The sequence below is a fragment of the Vigna unguiculata genome, chromosome 1, assembly GCF_004118075.2.
Source record: "Vigna unguiculata cultivar IT97K-499-35 chromosome 1, ASM411807v1, whole genome shotgun sequence".
Lineage (NCBI taxonomy): Eukaryota > Viridiplantae > Streptophyta > Magnoliopsida > Fabales > Fabaceae > Vigna > Vigna unguiculata.
In genome coordinates this window covers 11,467,357-11,476,315 of record NC_040279.1, presented here as the reverse complement: position 1 = coordinate 11,476,315, position 8,959 = coordinate 11,467,357, and the positions used below count along the sequence as shown (strand labels likewise).

General features: G+C 33.0%; 2 long non-coding RNA genes across 4 annotated transcripts; one reads left to right on the top strand and one right to left on the bottom strand.

Annotated features, from left to right (window-relative positions):
• Window positions 1–1,422: 1,422 nt before the first annotated feature.
• On the top strand, window positions 1,423–3,408 carry LOC114166053. Of its 3 annotated transcripts, XR_003599856.1 has the most exons (3): window positions 1,423–2,168; window positions 2,557–2,688; window positions 3,081–3,408. It is a non-coding gene; the product is annotated as an uncharacterized LOC114166053 (long non-coding RNA). The 3 variants fall into 3 exon arrangements; XR_003599847.1 differs by having other exon boundaries at window positions 1,423–2,688; XR_003599852.1 differs by having other exon boundaries at window positions 1,423–2,688; window positions 3,067–3,408.
• A 117-nt stretch (window positions 3,409–3,525) lies between these two features.
• On the bottom strand, window positions 3,526–6,128 carry LOC114166167. Its single transcript, XR_003599869.1, has 3 exons — window positions 5,729–6,128; window positions 5,465–5,553; window positions 3,526–4,521 (listed from the first exon to the last, which is right to left on the bottom strand). It is a non-coding gene; the product is annotated as an uncharacterized LOC114166167 (long non-coding RNA).
• Between the last annotated feature and the right edge of the window lie 2,831 nt (window positions 6,129–8,959).

The following is an 8,959-nucleotide window of genomic DNA, read 5'->3' as shown; positions in this document are numbered from 1 at the left end:
CCTTTAATTGTTAAATATCGAGAGCTTTTACGTGTAAAGTCTCTTAGTTTCTTAGCAACAATAGTTAATTTGTAAAAATATTTTATTTTCTTAATATATAAGGATTTGGCATTTTGGAAAATTTTCAACCTTTAATTTATAACAATTGTTAATTCATAAAAAAATATTTTTTTTTTCTTAATTTTCAATCTAGCTTCTTAAATAAGCTTCAAAAAATAAAAAAATTACGTCTCCCAATATAAATGTCAACAATATAAAGAATGAATGAAAAAATGTTGGTCACATTACCAATGAAAAACTTCTCATATTCTTTTTGTCTTCCAACATTTTTGTTGTCAAATATTAACAACTTTTCCTTCCAAGAATTTTGCATCATTAGACTTCAGAGAACATTAATTACGAACAAAAGCAATTCAATATTTTTCTATCTCAATGTATTGCCAACGTACAATAAGGCAGATTCACATAAATGAAGAAAATTGGTCTTTTCCAACACTTATTATTTTTAATTATAACTCTATTTATTATGAACAACAACAATTATAATTTGTGGGACTTGATGCAATGTCAAACATCAATCAAATTTGGAAGACTAGAGATCCTGAACTTCAAATCTTTATTTTAAATTTTATTTTTTAGATTAATCAATTTTAAAAAGATAAATAATGTGCATTACATGAATTCAATAATAGGCTCATTAAATATTGTTATAATGTATTGTAATTCAGGATTTCTAAAATAGTGTTATAATGCATTCATGACGTTTCTAAAATAGTGTTATAATGTATTGTAAAGTGTTGTCGTATTTTAAAAACATATTTTTTACATGATATTTGGTATGTTTGACTCTGGTAGTCACCAAAAGACAAAATTTAGACTATTATGAAACAAAATTGATAAGATTTTAATCTAATATTCAATATATTTCAATTTTAATTTTTTTTCCATTTATAGTTTTAAAGTTTAAATTTTATTATTTTTATATGACATTTATCAATATTAATAAAACAAAAATGATAATGTAGGAATATTGCATTTAAAATCAAATGTTTTTTCAATTAATGTCCTTGGAAATAAAAGGTTTCTATCATTTTATAATTTTATATAAATTTACATAATATTAAATTTATATTGAAAACTTTTTTTTTCATTTAATATTCTTGAAAGATGATCTTTACATCTCATTGTCCATTTTTCAAACTTTAGATAATAGGTAATATTATGTAATATATTCATTCTTTTCAAAATAAATTTCAAAAATAATTCATTGAAAATTAAAATGTTTCCTCTGATTTTAAATTATGAGAAATTTCTCATTATTTATATATATATATATATATATATATAAATTCTGATTTTTAATTGGGGTTTATTAAGAGAGGTTATTATAACATCTAGTCATTTATATACAGACCATGAGTTTTTAAAATCCCTAGGAAGTCTGAGAGATTTTTTAAATGAATTGCTGAAAATTTCTTCACTCTTTCATGTCCTCTCTTTGCTAACACTTTCGGTACATTCTATTCTCCCAGATGATATAACAGAGGGCATTTTTTTCTCTTCTGCTTCGTCTCTCCATTTCGGCAATCGTTTCTATTTTTTCGTTATTTTAGCAATCGATTTCGCCTCTTTATCTCTGCTTCCAATTTCTCTTTTTTTCTCTTCTCTAATCGCTTAATCAGAACTTCAAATTGGTAATGGATTCTGATTTTTCTTTCCTTGTGCGTTGCTTTGGAGATTGCAGGTTCAGTCCAATTTAATCGCGATTTCTTCATATTTGTTCGGTTCGTGTTGCTTCAAAGCTATTTCTCGTGTGCGTTGTTAGGTTTGTGCAATGTTTCTCGTGTTGTGTTGCGTTTTGTTGTAGGCTAGGTTCGGTTGGGTTCGACTTGTGCTTACAGCTCAATAATCGTGCTTTGTATATTAATTAGAGTACCAGTGTCTCAATCTTGAGAGTTTCTAATTCATTAAAATACAAATTGTTCAGCTTCCATTCTTTTCTCTCTTGTTTTTCGTAAGTTTTTTTTAGTTTCACGAGTTTGGGAGCTTAGAAGCAATTTCATGAGATGAAATGAACGAACCATGTGGTGTTGCCTTGGCTATGATCTCAAACTAGTTGAGCTCAATAGCAGCATTCAGAACTCCAGGATACACCACAGTAGCGCTAAGTACTACATGATTTTCATCTTTTTCATTCCAAGTTATTTAGGAAGTAATAATGTTTTTACATGTATTCCTTCGCTCATATTACTGTTTGCATCCTACTTTTGCTTTTCTCATCATTTGATTATTCGAACATCATTTTAAGGCATGCATATGATCTATATTTCTATCTGCCAGGTTCTTAGATATGGTTAAAATCAGCTGTTGGCTTGCTTTCTACTTAGCAATTAAGGTTCATACTCCATATTATAACAAGTGTATGTACAATAGTCTTGAGTTGAATGAACCCAAAAAAAAAGACAAACAAGGTTGTTGGAACTTAGTAAGTACACCTATAATTTAAATTCTATTTCTCTTAATTATTAACTTATTTTTATAAGATTATTTTATCAGTAACTTGGTCTCAAAAAAGAGCTTCTTCCACCTTATCTGGATCCAAGCCTCACCAATATTGAAGAGCTGATGACAGGAGTCAGTTTTGCCTCTACTAGTTCCGGCTCTGACCCAGTTACACCAACCATCATTGTATTTTTCTTTCTTTCTTTTTATGAGTTATATTGCTGGCCCAAAAATAGTCTCCACTCTCTTTATCTGTCTCACTCTGATTTAACAAATGCTAAAAGAGATAAGTGAACATGTGATACATTATATGAAGTGGTAAGAGGAAAATAGCAAAAAATTACTACAGTTAACTAGGCGTCTGATATACTGAAATGTGTATATATTCCTGTTAGTTTGGATAACTGAAAAAGAATGATTTAAGAAGGTGTTAAGTTAATCTCATTGTGTAATTCACAGAGAAAGTAATAACTTTCATGTTTATGCATCTATTTGTGTTTAGAACAAAACTCATAAGGTGAAATTCTGTATTAATTTCCGAATGTAATTCCAATAGAAAAGCAGTTGGAATATTTCAGGGAATGCAAAAAAAGAATGGAGGATGTGGTGGGTAAGCAAAGAATTGAAGATCATGTGAAGAAAGCTGCGTACTTCATCAGTGCTGGTACAAATGACTTCGTTCTTAATTATTTTTCTGTACCATTACGAAGAAAGAGCTACACTCTCGAAGCGTATCAAAACTACTTAATCCAACGCATCACAGATTTTATATAGGTTAGTTCAATTGCTCCCATGATTTAACCTCCATCATTAATAGAACTGGAGACTTTTTTGGTTAATAGAGGTGGACTTGTAAAATTGAATTGCTCTCCATCAATCACCCGTTATTCTCCCTTTTTTTGGATATGTTTGGTTGGCATCAAATGTCTTACACTTCCTCCATTCTACTGACAAATGATAAAGAGAGAAAAGAGAATGTTTGAGTGGAAGTAAAAAGAAATGTGAAAATGGATTTTTGTTGCATGTAGAGAAAAGTATGCTGAAAATTCTAATATAAGTCTTAAAAGATGAAACTTACTATGTGCAAAAGACAAACTAAAAGTGTTTATTTATTTTTTTTCTATCATGTCTGGATCTAACAGTGCTTTGAGATACTGATTAAGAAATTTACCGTTTATTTGGGGCAATTGAATAGGGATTTGGATATTTTAAGATGACGAAGCAAAAGGAATACTGAAAAAGCTACTTTTATGAAAGAAAATGACTGAGTAATAAGTAAAAGCAAAAGGGAAGATGTAGAAAGAGGAAAAAAAAGAGAGTCAGAAAATTGAATGGTAATGAAGATTTATGCAACATATCATAAGCAACATATCTTCATTGTTAGTCTTGCAACCTGGAAACTTTTTGTTGAAGATTTATGATATGCTCCTTGTTCTATTCAACTTCATACCTAATTTTCTCATTAAACAATTTCACTTGCGCTTATGCAATCTCAAGTTCAGCCTACACAATACTTGCTTTCAATCTATTTTGCAGCTCTATCACTGTTTCACCAATGCACGTCAAACTCCCTCCAATAATTTCACCAACGCACCAGCAGCTCCTACAACTATTGCACCACTGGCACTATTTTCTGCTGCAATTAGATAGAGTAAATCATGAAACATAAGTGCTCCCTTTATTTGAGGTTTCCAAGAACACAATAATTCTAAACATGTAGCATAAATAGGCATTGAACCTATTAAAATGTAAAACTGACCAATGACTACATAAAAAAAATATTTTAATCATCATAACCACATTATAAAAAGTTAAAATAACCACCACTATGGGTATGACATGGACTTCAAGTTAAAACCAGGTTAAGAAAAACTAAAAGCAACACCTAATTATGTCAATTAGTAATTACATGAACTTCAAGCATGAAGATCATTAAATTCAAGTGAGAGGAACTCATCTCTATCACTGTTTTGTGTATTGTCACGAGAGAGAGCAAGAGGAGAATTGCCAACTATCACCCTGCGTGATCCAACAAAACTTAATAACCTTGTATTCTAAGATGCCATGCTATAAATTTTCGGATTGCATAATCCATATTAAAATAAAATAAAATAATAAATTTGACTAAAGGAAATAAGGTGTCAATGATCAAATAATTGCCAATGTTGTTTATTACTATCTCAATTAATTATTTTTCTAACCATGTCATATCAAAGAAATAAATTATAGGCACGTAGGTATAATGATCATGAAAAGTGAATGTACAATTGATTTCATCAAAATTTCTAATGCACGGTTAGTCTTTAATGAAAAGTGAATCTACAATTGATTCCTCTGTTCTGGAAGCTCTGCAGTTCGGGGAATTATAGCTTAAGGGAAAATTGAACATCACCAACAATTGCATCCCAAACTAGAACAAAGCATACAGGCCTTAGGATAGAGAATAAAGACAAAAGGCAATTTTCATTTAGAAACCACATAATAGAAACTCCTTTACTGGAAGTTAACCGCACAATATGTTTCACTTAAGACACAAGATAGTGAACAAGTGAGGACCTAATTTCTTCACAAAACAAAACATGAAAGAAAATCACTCAAATGACATTTTGTTGACGTGTATACCACCATTTTAAGGGTATAACACTTATTATTATTTTGGTCATTCTCTGCCTTAGGAGTTTATTACAAGATAATGAGAGTGGTCCATATGTGTGTTTTCATAAATAAATAAATTAAAAAAGATCGAGTAACCTTGACAATGTGCAGCCAAAGTAAATTTAACTACTGATATTAAACAATTAAAAGAATGAAATTAAACCAAGAAATCATAGGTAAATCCTAGTAAGAAACCCTAAAGGACACAAATTGAGAAACGCCAATGCGAGTATCATCACGAAAATGAAGAATAGGAATTAGGGGCTGAATGAAAAAGTAAGATGGAACTTAAAACAATAATTTATACCTTGGTCAACAGCAAAAAGAAACCAACATCAAACACACAAACGATAACACAGAGCTTATAGCTTGTTGCAGCACGAAACGCCAAAATCACTTGAACCCACAAATCAAAGGAACAAACAGTTAGTCAATGTGCCAAAAGGCAAAAAAATGTTAAAGAAAAAACCAATTAAATCTGTAACTATGTGCATGAAAATCAAAGCGAAGAAGAGAAAGTAAGTGGAAGAAGAGATCAGAGTGAATAACAAAGAGGAAGATGAAGAAACACCTGCAATAATGGAGGGGGTAGCGTCACGTCTTTTCTCCTCCATGGAGGAAACAAGGAGAAGAGAAAGGGTTTAGGGAGAGAAATGAGTGATTGTGAAATTGCGGTGGTTCTTCCCACCCTTCCCTCGTCATGGAAATAAGGTTGGAAATGAGAGGGAAATAGGTTGTCCTTCGTAGCAGACGAAAAATGATTTCCTTCTATTTTAGTGTTATCATGATAGTCACTCAGACCATAGTATGTATTAGTATCTTGACTTTCCATATTTGGCTTCACATATTGAAATGTAAGCCATTAAGAAAGAAGTTTTCCTTTAACGTATCAATTTTGTTCATATCATGCAACCTTCCTATAAAGCTCCTACTAAGCCATGTTTTCTCTATTTCCTCCACACAAAATTCGATTCCAGCTTGATGTTCATTTTCTCTACCCTTCGTGATATTTGTTGTTGTTGCCTGTGCATACGTCAAGTGTGTCGCCTTCCTCCTCCATACCTTAGTCGTTTTAGCCTGATGCTTATGGTGGTCTCCAAACCTGTTGCTTCCAATTCTTTCATTTGCATCTGTCGCTTGATTCCTTCGGTATTTTGGACGATTGACATGAATTTTCATATTCTCGATCCAAATCTTATCAAGTTGTGTTTCTAGCTCCACTTCATTTTCCACACCCAAGAACCTAACAAACCCAAATCTCTGACCTTTCTAATTTAGCTTCTTGGAAATAAACACCTCCCATACCCTTTCCCATCTTTGGAATATTCTCCATATATCATACTCTTCATAGTTCACCAGAAAGTGTGAGAAGAAAAACGTAGTGCCTTTCGGAGCCCAAATGTTCCGCATCCACTATCTTCTTTGGCGATAATTCTCATCTTCCCCTTTAATCAGTAGATTCATGGCCAACCCCAATGAAGCTCACTGGATTGCAACTAAAAGACTACTAAGATACTTGAAAGGAACTATAGAGCTTGGGATATATTACAAGAGAGGAGGAAACACCAGTATAATTGCCTATACAAATAGTGATTTTGCCGAGAACTCAGATGATAGAAAAAGTACTTCAAGATCTCTTTTCTTCTTAGGATCTGGAGCAATTTCTTGATCCTCATAGAAGCAACCAATAGTTACACTATCCACAACAGAAGCTGGGTATATAGTTGCAACCTCTTGGCATGTCAAAGCATTTGGATTAAAAGGATCATGGAGACTCTTGGTTTCAACGAGGAAAATAATATATTCATGTTATGTGACATCAATTCAGCCATTAAACTATCTAAGAACCCAATTTTTCATGGAAGGAGTAAACACATTGATGTTATATTTCATTTTTTAAGTGATTTTGTTAAGGATGGAAGGATTAATCTCAGTTACTGCAATACACAGGACAAAGCAACATACATAATGACCAAACCAGTCAAATTGGAACAATTTTTAAAGCTTAGAAGTATGTTGGGAATGGCTGAAGCACAGGAAATAAACTAGATACTTCCAAGCATCTAGTTTAAGGGAGGAAATATTAGTAGTTAATTGTTTTAAATTGTTTTTAATTGGTTTTATTTCTTTTTTAGTGGTTATAATTTGTGAATAAACCAAGTCAATAACTAACTTATATTTTAGGGACTGGAGCTATTTTCTAGCTCAAGTATTAGTATGTTATTCCATTACTTTTGCATGAGTAATGATGCAGTTTTTTTAGTCTTCCCATCAACTTTAAATGTGTAATTAGTTTCAATATTCAATAACAGTTTTTAAGTACAAAATTTTAAAGCATATTTTACTTGATAAACGTTCATAAAAACCACGTCAAAATATAAAACACACAACAATTTTAGAATGTACCAAATCATAGAACTCATGTTTAGGGCAATGAGGGTTTCAACTCTACAAATAACTCATGTTTGGATTCCACTTGAAGATTCTCAGTGAGCTCCACCCAAAAACCCGATTTCGAATAAGAAAAGTAGGTGTTAAGTTTCTTAATGGATATTAATTCCCAAAAGAAACCTTGGAGGAAGAAGAAGCTTTCGCGTTTTTTTGAGTACGATCTGCGAATTCGATTCCATTCTCTATGAGCCTTTCATTCTTGCATACTTTCCCATTCTCACTCTACGGTGAGCTAAATGGCGTTTGACGCGATGAGTTTAATAGTGTTTGACAGTGTTTAAAAGAGCTACAATGTCTTGAAGCTGCTATTAAAAGAAAAGAATCAAAGTATATCATTCAGAACATCACTTTTCCATCACTTATCGGAAGATGCCAAAGAGTCTTTGAGGTGGAGTTAGACATGATGAATGTTGAGTTGGTGCTTCTTGTTGACATAGTCCCGAGTCTTAGCGAGAAACAAAGTTCATGCAAAAGTTGTAAGAGAGTGAGGATTTGTATTAGAGGACCTACCGTCTGCTCTTCTACTGTGATTCGTTGGTGGAGAAGAAGTTCGTGGGTTAAGCTGTCTGAAACAGAGAGGGAATAAGGGCGCTTCTGTCTCTCACCGACTACCATTCGTCCTTCGCTGTCTTCGACGCTGTGAATGGCGAGCGGCAAGATTACTACTTTTTCTTCTCTCACTTTCCCTATAACTATGGAGAGTATGACATGTGGAAGGTATTTCAACACTAGGGAAGGGTTACAGAAGGCTTCATTTCGAGAAAGTTAGATAAATGGGGACACAGGTTTGGATTCGTTCGGTTTCTAGAGGTGAAGAACGAGAAAAGACTCCAATAAGAGCTAGATTTGATCATAATCGGAACGACTAAACTACATGTCAATAAACCCACATATGGCAGGGAAGACTGGCAGAAAACATCTAAGCAAATCAGCATTCCAGCCCACAACAACTCTCATCAAATCCGGAAAGTGTGGAGAGTGGTTAAACATGATCAATCCTACGCTCAAGCTGTAAAATCTCACAGCAGCACACCGAAACAGAGTTGGAAAGGTATATCATTTGATGTAGTAGAAGCTGATACTAAATGGTTAGAAGGAAGTCATATAGGTAGGGTGAGCGATCATTTGAAGGTGAACGAGGTTAAGGAGGAAATCACTCAACACGGGATGGGTCGGTTAAATGTTAAATATATGGGAGAGAATGCGGTGCTTATTCAAGGGATAACTGGAACGGAGTTGGGCAATCTCATAGAGGATAATAAGGAATGGTGGGAGGCTAACTTTGAATCTATCACACCTTAGAATTTTTCCCACATAGTACAAAATAAGTTGGTGTCGGTTAGATGCAGGG